The sequence below is a fragment of the Enhydra lutris genome, unplaced genomic scaffold (assembly GCF_002288905.1).
Source record: "Enhydra lutris kenyoni isolate GAN:26980312 unplaced genomic scaffold, ASM228890v2 scaffoldscaffold68, whole genome shotgun sequence".
NCBI lineage: Eukaryota > Metazoa > Chordata > Mammalia > Carnivora > Mustelidae > Enhydra > Enhydra lutris.
Window position 1 is genome coordinate 3,976,677 of NW_019154152.1, and position 13,295 is coordinate 3,989,971.

Sequence of the window (13,295 nt, forward strand, 5' to 3'; positions counted from 1 at the left end):
ATCTTTCCTTGCGTTATACATGATAAAGGTAAGGTTTGAGTTTTGCACTTGCATAAGGAGAGACATGACTTCTTTGCTCTGCAGTTATTAGGCCTACCTGGCTTAGGGAAAAAACAAACAAAAAAACAGACTTCCAGCTAGAAGATTTTAAAGGAGAGAGGCGGCCGATTGATAGTATTACAACACTGATGTGACAGTTAGGGAAGAGAATGTTAACTTGTCTCCTAGCCAAAAATGTTGTCAGAGAAGTAGATTCCTCTGATTTCAGTAAGGCAGAAAGTGTTCAAAGGAAAAGCAAGTAAGGACAGAGGAGTTGTTGGCAGGAGAATGGGAATTCCTGAGGTCAAACTGAGGTAGCTAAGGGAGAGAGGAAGCTAGTTTGGAGTGAGTGAAGATGAGGTATGCCAAAGGAGAGTGAACTATAAAGAGCTGCAGAGATCAGTGACCACAGGCCATAGCAATAAAGGATTGTGGGGGAGAGTGTTAGGAGGTGGTTTGAAATAACATGGTAATAATGGGGGTAGGCAGTATATAGAATGACTCTCCTCAAGATCCAGGTAGATCTTTGAGGCAATGGGATGGAAATCATCCATTTAAAATAAGTTCCCAAACACTGGGTTCCATTTTCTTGATATGTTCTGGCCTAATACTGAACACCAGCACCTTTATGGTATAGACTTAATAAAGGCAATGTTTTAAGTTGCTTAGTTTGGCAGCAAGATATAAGATGGACCAAATAAATATGTTTCAGAATAAGTTGATTGGCTAAGATGTTGTTATACTAATCTATCTGTCAGATACCAAGGAACTTATATTGAGATGGTAATATGGAATGGGTTAAGCTCAATAGTAGAAATATAATGAAGTAGCTAAAACTTGTGGTTCTGAAATCAGATAGTGGATTTGAATTCCCGCTCTACCATTTATGAGCTACGTGACCTTGGGCAATTTATTTAACCTTTGTAGGACTGTTTTCTATAAAATTGAGATGATATTGATATCTATCTTTTAGGGCTATTGTGAGGCTTACATGAGATAATACATATAGAATACTTTTGGTACCTGGCACACACTAAGAACTAAAAAAAAAAAAAAAAGGATAAAAAAATAAAACTAGAAGAAATTATAAAGAAAGTACAGGACAGCATGACAGAATGCTTTAGGAGACAGAAAGAAATCTCTTCATAAGTTTTAGCCTGGGAGACCAGAAGGAATACTGAAGCTCCTTTGATAAGGAGGTTGTTGAATTCAGGTGCCCATTACTGTAGTATATTCATTCCTCTGGGAGATACTCTATATAAATACAGAAATACAGGATTAGAACACTGATGAAGGATAACAACAGGCAATGTTGATTAGGAAATTATCTGAATACAGATGATAATTGAAGTTATGAGTGCCTGAGTTCCTCAAATTTTCAAAAATAAAAGCAGAAAACTGAGGACAGAGTTTGAGAAGAAACAACCAGAAAAGACATAAAAACCTCAAAAGGGGGGTACCTGGGTGGCTCAGTGGGTTAAGCCTCTGCCTCCGACTCGGGTCATGATCTCAGGGTCCTGGGATAAAGCCCCACATTGGGCTCTCTGATCAGCAGGGAGCCTGCTTCCCCCTGCCTCTCTGCCTGCCTCTCTGCCTACTTCTGATCTCTCTCTCTGTCAAATAAATAAGATCTTTAAAAAAAATAAAAAATAAAGTTTTAAAAAAGCTCAAAATGCATCATCCTAGAATATGATGAAGCTCTAATCTTAATTACAGGTAGCCAGTTTTTCCTCTGTATTCTACACTAATATAATTAAAAGCAGTAATGTATTGAGGAAAAGCACTACTCTAGTGGCCAGGAAATCTGGATTCTAATCCAGTTTAGTTAATTTGCTCTGTGCCCCTTAGGTGAATCACTTGTCATCTTTGGAGCTCAGTTTTCCTCATCTACAAAGGAAGAATGTTGGACTAAATGATGTATTAGTTCTTTTAACTTCATGATTTTATGAATAAATAAAGGAAGTTTAAAAAGTTTATAATCCAAAATCACTCAGGGCCTTCCTCATATTTTCCCACGGTCCTGTCACAGATGTTTAGTAACCTTACAAAAAGCAGGAAGCATTCAACATACTTTCCTAGAAAAAGAGTTTCAAAAGTCTCTCAAATTTTCCTGGTCTTCACGACAGGGCTGTGTTTACTACGATTTTATTGAAGCCTCTGTATTTTTTTTAAAGGTTTTGTTTATTTATTTGACAGAGAAAGAGCACAAGCAGAGGGAGCAGCAGGCAGAGGGAGAGAGAGTAGCAGGCAGAGGGAGAGGGAGAAGCAGACTTCCCACTGAGCAGAGAGCCTCATGCAGGACTCTATCCCAGAACCCTGGGATCATGATCTGAGCCGAAGGCAGCCACTTAGCCAACTGAACCAGCCAGGCATCCTGAAGCCTCTGTATTTTAATGGGTAAATACCTATGTAAAATATGAAAATCTGAATACATATTACAAATTATAAGATTCATTGCAAAAGGATCCATTCCTCTTATAAAAGAATTAACTTAGTGGTTTCTTCTTCCATTTATATTTATGGTTCCCTACAAACCCTTTCCTACACCTTTTTTATATGTAGAAAAAATAAAGGTTTCCTTAGCCTGCTACAAAATGACTTCGTAATTCCTATCTCAGAATTTCTAATCTCTTCTATTACAATGTTTAAGATAATCCTTATTACTGTCTTAAGGTTTTATTATTTTAGTTAAATCATTACGCTTTGGCAAATTCAGGGGGAAAAGCTCTTATGATGAGAATAAATTATCTAGAGATGTTGATAATAATACTAATTTTAAAATATTTTAATCTTGTAATCTCTCCTATAGTGCAATCTTCACTACACTCTCTATGAAATATAAAAAGGACTACTTGAATTTTAAAGCAATGCAGGGATATTCTGACTCCCAGGCTCAGATTAGGCTGTAATATAAAGCCTTTTAAAATTTAAATAGGTTGTTTTTCCCTTCTAAATTTATGAGGTATAATTTGCATATAATAAACTGCATATGATAAAAATATACAATTTGAGAAGTTCTGACATATGTATTCATCTGTGAAACCATCACTACAGTCAAGAAAATTAACATGTCCATCATTACAAAATGTTTCCCCTTTGTGATACTGCCCTCCCACCCATCTCAACACCTCATTTTTCATCCCTCCCATCCCACTGATCTCCTTTTATCACTATAAATTGGATTTTCTAGAATTTTAAATCAATGGAATCACACAGTATGTATTCTTTTTTGCCTGGCTTCTTTCACTCAGAAATCTATTCTGAGTCTATCATTTGTTCATTCCTTCTTATTGTCAAGTAGTATTCCATTGTATAGTTATACCACAATTTGTTTCCATTCACCAGTTGATGGGTATTTGGGTTGTTTCTAGTTTGGACCTATCACAAATAATGCTGAAATGAATATTTATAGTCTTTGTGGGTAAATACCTAGGAGTGGAATGGCTGTATCATATGGTAGGTGTTATGTTTAGCTTTTAAAGAAATGGCCAAATTTCCACTTTAAGAAATGGTCCAACTTTCCAAAATAGTTACATGATTAAAATTCCAATTGTTCCACATCCCTGTCAACAATTTGTATGATCAGCCTTTTTAATTTTAGCCATTCTGTGACCAGGGTGCATGGTGATACCTCATGGTACTTCTACTTTGCATTTCCCTGATGACTAATGATGCTAAGCATCTTCTCATGTGTTTGTCATCAATATATCTTCATCAATAAGGTGTCTTTTTTTTTTTAAGATTTTATTTATCTATTTACAGACAGAGATCACAAGTAGGCAGAGAGGCAGGCAGAGAGAGAGGCGGGGAAGCAGGCTCCTCGCCGAGCAGAGAGCCCAATGCGGGGTTCGATCCCAGGACCCCGGGACCACAACCTGAGCCGAAAGCAGAGGCTTTAACCCACTGAGCCATCCAGGTGCCCCGATTAGGTGTCTTGTTTAAATTTGATGGCCAATTTAAAAAATTTGGTTCTTTGCTTACTGACTTGTAATTACAAGTTCTTTATATATTCTGATAGAACTCATCTAATATATGCTTTGCAAATACCTTCTCCCACTCTATGGCTTGCCTTTTTACTTAAGTATGTTTTGAAAAGAAGTTTTAATTCTGATAAAGTAAAATTTGTTAATTTTCTCCCTTCTATGGTTTATGCTTTTTGTGCCATATTTAAGAAATCTTTGCCAAATCCAAAGTAACTGAGTTTTTTTTTTCTTATACTGTTGTCTATGAGTTTTAGAATTCAGAGAATTTAATTGATTTTCCTGTTTCTTCAACTGTAAAATGAAGGTATTAATAATACCTACCTCATAGGATTGGTATGAGGTTTAAATTAATACCTTTAAAGTATTTAGAATAGGTCTTGTTCTAATGATCAATAAATATTATCCATTATTAGAGGGCAGGATTAATTCTTCACAGGATAAAGCTACAAATGACTGAAGGACAGGTGCCCAAACATTAAGAATTATGAATAGTTTAAATTAGCTGCTAAGTAGATTAATTTAGTTTAATCTACCATAAATCGTTTAAATCTGAGTTTAAATCCTTGTTCTGCTGTTTACTGGCTATGTAACTTTGAGCAAACTATTTAAACAAAAGCAATGCCTGGAAGGTGACCTAGTATATAGTGTGTGGCCCACAACATACTATTTGTGTGTGTGTGTGTGTGTGTGTGTGTATGTGTATATACATATATACATATACATATATATACATACATATACATATATATGTGTATATATATATATATATACACACATATACACACACACACACACACACACACACATACTATACGCGCTTAACGGACAGCAACAGTATCACCAGCATGTGTTCATAATAATAGCTGCCACCTATGAGATGCCATCTGTGAGATGGGGACCCTGTGCTAAATACTTCCCATACAGTCTTCTACTGTATAAATTGGTTTTCTAGAATTTTAATTTTTTCTAGTCTTCTACGCTTCTTAGCTGCAGCTAGGTGAGTATAATCGGCCCACTCCGGGTAAAGTAACAAGATTACCTTTGTGTAGCTATGACCAGTGGGAGGTTGGAGGCCTAATAAGGCGGGGTTTGGACTCCAACCCCGGACCAAATCCGGATTTACAGTGCGGCCTTTGTCAACAGCTGGGCCCTCGACAGCTGCTGGGGAGATGTCTCCAGGAGAGGCGGCAGCTGGCCAGGCTAGAGGCAAGTCCACCTCACAGGGCCGCGCCTCAAGGAGCCTGCCAGGCGAGGCTTCACCCGCCCCCTCCTGGGCCGCCACCCTCCCCACGCAGACGGCCTCATGGGGCTCGGGGTCGAAGGTTCTCAGACAAAGCGGCATGAGAGAGCGGGAGCAAAGGACAGTCCTGAGAGGTCGGCCAACGTTTCCAGGAAACAGGCTGGGGGAGGGGGGGGCGGGGGCAGAGCTGCTGCGTCACTGAGGTGCGACCCGGTCGCAGGCCGAGGCGGTGTCGCCGCCGCCTGCGGGTCTGAGCGGCGGGCTGAGGCGGAGCTGCCACCGCCGGAAGCGCAATGCCTTGAACCTGGGGTGAGCTGCCCAGTGCCGTCCTTTCGCCATTTCCCTTCCTTGTTGCTCCAAGACCCTGGGGCTGGGAAGAGAGACACCCACCAGTCCTCGGCTGCCGAGAGGCGCTTCATTGGGGAAACAGGCCTGGCCCTGCCACCCTTCCTAGGCCTCGGCTTAGGGCGCAACGCTGGCTTGGGAGGCCCTTCCGTGGACGCTATCTCCCCAACCAGTTTCCAGTGACCGGGGCTGCAGATGTCTTGTCCGGTAGGAAGGGTGATTCGGGGGAACCAGGAGAGAGTGTGTCCTCCTCGAGCCGGGAGCCGCTTTTGAATATTGCCGCCGGCGCAGTCAGTGGGCCAGCGGATGTAGCTGTTGGTTAAAAGTGCAGGTGCGCTTGAGGAGGGGCACAGGCGTCTAGGATGGCCAGAGGGTGGCGGGTGTGCTTAGCAAACACACTGATGCTGCAGAAACCTGTGTGTCCCTGCCGCACTCCAGATTAGAAACCCTTGCCTCGGGCGATAGCTCTGAAATGGTCAGGTGGGTCTGCTTAGCCGGCCCCCGGTTGCTAAATTACCTTACACTGCCCGTCCTCCCAAAGGGCTTGCCTGATCGAACCAGCTACCTTGGCCCGATCGGAGACAAAAAGTTATCTTGCTAATAATTGTAGTAACTATTCTTGGAAAGGAAGCCTTCTGTGTTAGCGTTTGCAGTGATTTATTCTTCTATGTGTATTGTGTTACCAAATGTGGATTTACTGCTGTTATTCAAATTTATCCCTACCCCTTTTGTTAAATTTCAGTCTACGTTCATATTCCAGCCCTGTCCTATTTCATGTTGCCAAATGATTTAGTTCTTTCCTCTGGTATATTTATAAAGCTGCCTTAACAACACTTATTATGGTTTGTAAGTCTTAGATCTTCTGCATAAAGTTATTTTTCTGCTCTTCTCTGTCCATTCAGAATTTCATCTGGGCTATGAGGTGCCATGGATCAACGATCCTAAATCAGTAACCTCTATACTGAAGACACTCCTAAGAAATGATGCTTTCTGAATTGAAAACTCAAAAGTAGTATGGATTTTTGTCCTTCACTTTGATTCTCCCTGACTGTGGTTTCTAAGTGGTTTCCTCCAGAATATGATCCTAGGTTTCAAAATGTGTTCTTTGTCATTTGGTGTAAGCCTGATCCTTCTTACTTCATGTCTAAACACTTAACACACTTCTGTTCCCCTTCTCCCAAAAAGGCAGGGGAGGTCCAGAGAGAGTTCTTACAAGTCTAGTTAGAGTGTTTTTCGAAACATGAAATGTATTTAGCAAGCACAGCAGTGCTATCAGAAATCCATAGTCTTAATCTCAAGTACTCTCTTTTGGTAGTTTTTCTTTCTTTAATTTTTTTTTTTTTTTTTTTTTTCTTAAGATCTTTGAGGGGCACCTGGGTGGCTCAGTGGGTTAAGCCTCTGCCTTCGGCTCTGGTCATGATCTCGGGGTCCTGGGATGGAGCCCCCCATGGCTCTCTGCTTAGTGGGGAGACTGTTTCCCCCTCTCTCTGCCTGCCTCTCTGCCTACTTGTGATCTCTCTCTCTCTGTGTCACATAAATAAATAAAATCTTTAAAAAAAAAAAAAGATCTTTGAGCCCAGAAAAAGTATTCCAGCTCCTATAGTAACTGGTCTAATTGTTTCCTTATGAACCTGTTAATAGCTGCTATTAATTTCTTGTCTTGCAGACCAGCTGATATCTGGTTACAGATCTAGAATTTGATTAAGCAGTGAGTAGTAAATAAATAGTACCCTTAAGGATCTAGTATTTAGAACTTAGTTTTTACCACTGATGTTAAAGCTAACTTAACAATGAATGTAGTTGATGATTATTTCAATTATAAATATCATTTTTGTAAATAAAGAAGTAGATACAAAAATTCATGGAGAACAGGTTTCAGAGAGGTTTTCTAAGTACTACAGTACTTGCCACTTAGTCATTTTACTGTACTTTCAGGCTTCTTAGCTTTGCTTTAATCCTTTTATGAATGGATATGGTTTAAACATTCATGGAGCTTTTTGCTTTGTTTCGTTTTTTTGTTTTGCCAGTTACCCATGATGTGATTTTTATATCTTTGTAATGAATATTTGAACTACAACAATTCATTTGTTAGAAAAAGAAGTGATCAAGTGTATCTTACCACCCACTAGAGAATGTGGCATTTTTGGAATTCTTGATATTCTTATGAGTTTCAAAATAACATTTATTCTTTACTTAGAAAATCCTTCAATCCTGGTTTTTTGAAAGCACATTACAGGCATACCTTGGAGATATTGCAGGTTCAGTAACAGACCACCACAGTAAAGCAAATATTGCAGTAAAGCGAGTCAAATGAATTTTTTGGTTTCCCAGTGCATATAAAAGTTACGTTTATGCTATACTGTAGTCTATTAAGTGCAATAGCATTATGTCTAAAAAAATAAAGTGTATGCCTTAATTTAAAAAATACTTTATTGCTAAAAAACGCTAACCATCATCTGAGCTTCCAGCAAGTGATAATTTTTTTTTTTTTGCTAGTGGAAGGTCTTACATCAGAGTTGATGGCGATTGATTGGTCAAGATGATGGTTGAAGGTTGGAATGGCTATGGCAATTTCTTAAACTAAGACAGTAATGAAGTTTGCCTCATTGATTGACTCTTGTTTTCATGAATGATTTCTCTATAGCATGTAATGTTCTCAAATTGGAGTCAGTTTTCAAATTGACTTCTCAAATCCTACCATTGATTTACCAACTTAAGTTTATGTAATATTCTAAATCTTTTTTTTTTTTTTTTTTTCATTTAAACAGTCTTCACAACATCTTCACCAGAAATAGATTCTATCTCAGGAAACCACTTCCTTTGTTCATCCATGAGAAGCAACTCCTCATCCATTGAAGTTTTGTCATGAGATTGGAGCAATTCAGTCACATCTTCAGGCTCTACTTCTAATTCTCGTTCTCTTGCTCTTTCCACCACATCTGCATTATCTCCTCCACTAAAGGCTTGAACCCCTCAAAATCATCCATGACCTTTAGAATCAACTTCTTTTTTTTTTTTAAGATTTTATTTATTTATTTGACAGACAGAGATCACAAGTAGGCAGAGAGGCAGGTAGAGAGAGAGGTGGAGGCAGGCTCCCTGCTGAGCAGAGAGCCCAATGCGGGGCTCAATCCCAGGACCCTGGGATCATGACCTGAGCTGAAGTCAGAGGCTTAACCCACTGAGCCATCCAGGTGCCCCTAGAATCAACTTCTTGCAAACTACTGTTCACATTGATATTTTTATCTCTTCCTATGTATCATGAATGTTCTTTTTTTTTTTTTATTTTTTTTTTTTTTAATTTATTTGACAGAGAGAGATCACAGTAGACAGAGAGGCAGGCAGAGAGAGAGAGAGAGAGGGAAGTGGGCTCCCTGCTGAGCAGAGAGCCCGATGCGGGACTCAATCCCAGGACCCTGAGATCATGACCTGAGCCGAAGGCAGCGGCTTAACCCACTGAGCCACCCAGGTGCCCTGTATCATGAATGTTCTTAATGGCATCTAGAATGGTGAATCATTTCCAGAAGGTTTTCATTTGACTTTGCCCAGATCCATCAGAGGAATTGCTGTCTTGTGGTGGTTATAGCCTCACAAAATGTTAACAAATAAGACTTGAAATTACTACTTGATCCATGAGCTATAGAATGGATGTTGTGTCAGCAGGCATGAAAACAATATTAATCTCACTGTACATCTCCATCAGAGCTCTTGGGTGACCAGATGCTTTGTCAATGAGCAATAATAATTTGAAAGGAATCTTTTTTTCTGAGTAGTACCTCTCTACAGTGGGCTTAAAATATTCAGTAAGCCATATTGTAAACAGATGTGCTGTCATCCAGACTTTATTGTTCCATTTTTAGAGCATAGGCAGAGTAGATTGAGCATAATTCTTAAAGGCTGTAGGATGACTGAAATGGTAAATGAGCACTGGCTTCAATTTAAAGTCACCAACTACAGGGGCTCCTGGATGGCTTAGTTGGTTAACTGTCTGCCTTCCACTCAGATCATGATACCAGGGTCCTGGGATTGACCTTCTCCCTCTCCCTCTGCCAGCTGCACCTGCTTGCACTCTTTCTCTCTCAAATAAATAAATAAAATCTTAAAAAAGTAAATAAAGTCACTAACTGCACTAGCCCCTAATAAGAGAGTCAGCCTGTCCTTTGAAGCTTTGAAGCCAGGCATTGACTTCTCCTCTCTAGCTATGAAAGTCCTAGCTGACATCTTCTTCCAGGAGAAGGCTGTCTCATCTACACTGGACGTCTGTTGTTTAGTGCCGCCACCCTCATGTCTTATCTGAGATCTTCTGGATAACTCCTTGCAGCTTCTGTATCAGCACTTGCTGCTTTACCTTGCACTTTAATGTTAACAGAGATGACTTCTTTCCTTAAACCTCACGAACCAACTTCTGCTAACTTTTCTTCTGCAGCTTCCTCACCACACACAGCCTTCTTTGTAGAATTGAAGGGGTTAGGGCTGTGCTCTGGATTAGGCTCTGGCTTAAGGGAATGGTGTGGCTGGTTCGATCCTCTATCTAGACCACTTAAACTTTCTCTGTATCAGCAGTGAGGCTGTTTCACTTTCTTATCATTTGTGTTTTCCCTGGAGTAGCACTTTTAATTTCTTTCAAGAACATTTCTTTTGCATTCATAACTTGGTTAACTAGTATAAGAGGCCTAGCTTTTGGCCTATTTCAGCTTTTGGCATGTCTTCTTTACTAAGCTTAATAAGTTCTAGCTTTTGACTTAAAGTGAGACGAGTGACTCTTCCTTTCACTTAAACACTTAGAGGCTGTTGTAGGGTTATTAACTGGCCTAATTTCAATATTGTTGTGTCTCGGGGAATAGGGAGGCTAATGTAGAAGGAAAGAGATGGGGGAACAGCTAGTCTGGAGCCATCTGAATATACATAACATTTATCAATTAAGTTTGCTATTTTATATGGGTGCAGTTCATGGCACCCAAAAACAATCACAATAGTAACTTCAAAGATCACTTATCACAGATTATCATAACAAATATAATAATAATGAAAAAATTGGAAATATTGCAAGAATTACTAAAATGTTACAAGAAATGAAGTGAGCAAATGCTTTTGCTCCAAATAGATTTGCTCCATGCAGGGTTGCCACACACCTTCAACTTGAGGGTGGGGGATAAGAGGCAATATTCGTGAAACACAGTAAAGCCATGTGCAATAAAGCAAGGTGTGCTTTTATATCCTGCCGGAAAGTACAAAATTATAGGTGGCATAGTAGTATGAGACCTGCTAGTTCTTTGAATCTTTTTACTGGAGATTTATCTTTTGCTGAATTCTATGTCAGTAATTGGCAAATTATATTCCTATGCTATACTATTACTGCATGACCTAGAGGTAATTATTTGATAATATCAAATAATGAATATTTCTCAACTTATATAAATGTTAATTTAGTGATACATTTTTTCAATTTTTTCAATTTTATATTTTTCTTATATTTTTAAAATTTCAACTTTCTCTCCAAGTGATTAATAGATGAATGAACTAATTAGCAAGTCAAAAGAATACTAAGTGAACAATAATAAAAAAAACTGTCAATAATATTTATTTTATCCGTTCATAAACATTTATTGTATGTTTATGTATCTACCAGAAGAGAGAACACAGCTTCTGTCCTCAGGAAGCCCACAGAGAGGGATGGTCAAGTGACCTAACTGATGATATGTGCTATTTTATAAAAGAATGTGCCGAGTCACCAAAGAGGGACACTGGAAAACCTGTGGCGGGTGGCTAGAGGGTGGCCACAACAGACTGTTTTTGTGAACATGCCCCCTTGGTTTGTTTTTATAATGCATATAGATGACAGAGCCATATTTTTATGCTACTGATGCATATTAAAATTAATCATTATCATTATTCTATGGTATTCAAAATGAATTGTAAATTCCAGACCCTGTCCACTGAAGCAGGTTAAGAACCACTGCCCAGGCTCTCTTAGTGTCTAAATAGGTGTCACCTTTTAATACAGGAGTTAGTGATTAGGTTTCCCAGATACTAACTGCAATTACAGGATAAAAAGTTAATATGCTGCCTCAAATTATAAACCTTATTCAAAGTTAGACCATCAGATCAAAACAATGCAGAAACAAAGGGACTATTTTCTAACTCAATAAATAAGTGACCATGGTTTCTTTCTAAATATCTGTCTGGTAGGCACATTGGTTAAATTATTACATGTTTTCTTAAATATTAAGATCATGTATTTCAAAAGTTTAATTTTTTTTTTGTTAAGTATGTAGGTGTAATTTAAAATTTTCAGTCTAGTTAGTTAGAATTTTTTACAGCATTTGGATTGGATTCGTACATGAAAGCTAGAGGGAATTTAGGTTTCACTTTGGGAATGAAATACTAGGTTAGAAGTCACCTACTCTATTTCTCACCCAAGCAAAAATCTTCTCTAAAACTTACTTATTAGATGAACTTCTAATCTTTAAACACCTCCACACTTCCAATGAAAACAAACTGACATACAGGAGGGCCCTTAATACCTCTGGATAATTGTGGATGATAGGAACTTTTTATTTGACCTGAATTTGCCTAATTCACACTTACTGGCCATTCTTTTCACTGTAACTATATAAAATAAATCTTTCTTTATTCTTCTTCTACATGAAATATCTCCAAATGTTCTCTTCTACATGAAATATCTCCAAATGTTAGAACAAACATGTTGGTTGTTACTGAATTATTATCTAGAATAAGTCACTTTTTTTTTCCCTTTTCTAGATCCATAACATCTTGTATACTCTTCCAGTTATGTTAAAATGATTAATGCCCTTTAAAAATGTGACTGCCTAGGGGTGCCTGGGGTGGCCCAGTCGGCCAACTCTTTATTTCAGCTCAGCTCATGATCTCAGGTTTGTGAGATCAAGCCCTGCATCAGGCTCTGGACTGGGCATGGAACCTGCTTAAGATTTTCCCTCCTCTTCTGTCCCTCCCTCACCTGCCCCTGCCTTAAAAATAAAAATAAAAATAAATAAATAAATAAATAAACTTTTAACTGCCTAGGGCTGATGACAGTACTTCCCTGTGGTAGACCCATTACAGAGCACAATAGGACTAGGGTCTTGATCTGGACATCTGCTTCTAGCAAGAGTTTAGGGCTATTTTAACATCATCTTGTCCTTATTTTACGGCTGACTTATTTTGACTGAAACCTTCAGACTTTATATTTTAATTGCTTTTAAGCACATCTTATCTGTGTGTTTTTGTGCAGTTGACTTTCCAAAACATTCAGGGTTTAACTCTTAGTCATATATGACACAACTTATTCCATTTCAGAAAATCATTATCCGTTTCAATCTTGATCCTAGGACTCAGTGGACACTATTCATTCAGACCAATTTTAGCCATCCACTGCGCTGGGCAGGCTTGCAGGCTTGTTTCAGGTCGTCAGTAACACGGTAAACAAACCATCTCTTGGTACTGGTCTCCCTCTCCCTCTACTTGAGTCACTCTAGCCTTTTTTATTAATTCTCAGGCACCATGCTCCTTCATACATTAGACTTCTGCCTATAACCTCTGCCTAAAATGTCCTTTCCTCTCCATGCTTTTGTCCCTATTTGGCTAACTGATCTCAAGTAAAATGTTTGCCTAAGGATTTCCCTGACACAACACTAGGTCAGACCTCCCTTTTATAGGCTTTTGTAGCA

The 13,295-nt window shown here is 38.9% G+C and overlaps 1 protein-coding gene across 3 annotated transcripts in view; it reads left to right on the top strand.

Moving 5' to 3' along the window:
- The first annotated feature begins 5,516 nt into the window (after positions 1-5,516).
- Positions 5,517-13,295, top strand: part of LOC111159461 (ring finger protein 141) — a 36,231-nt gene continuing 28,452 nt past the window's right edge. Inside the window, exon 1 of one of the 3 annotated variants that reach the window (XM_022521968.1) lies at positions 5,517-5,571. The gene's annotated coding sequence lies outside the window, so the exon portion shown is untranslated. Of the gene's footprint in view, positions 5,572-5,668; positions 5,815-5,852; positions 5,939-13,295 lie in introns of those variants that run through there. The other 2 variants (XM_022521967.1, XM_022521969.1) reach the window with 2 other exon arrangements.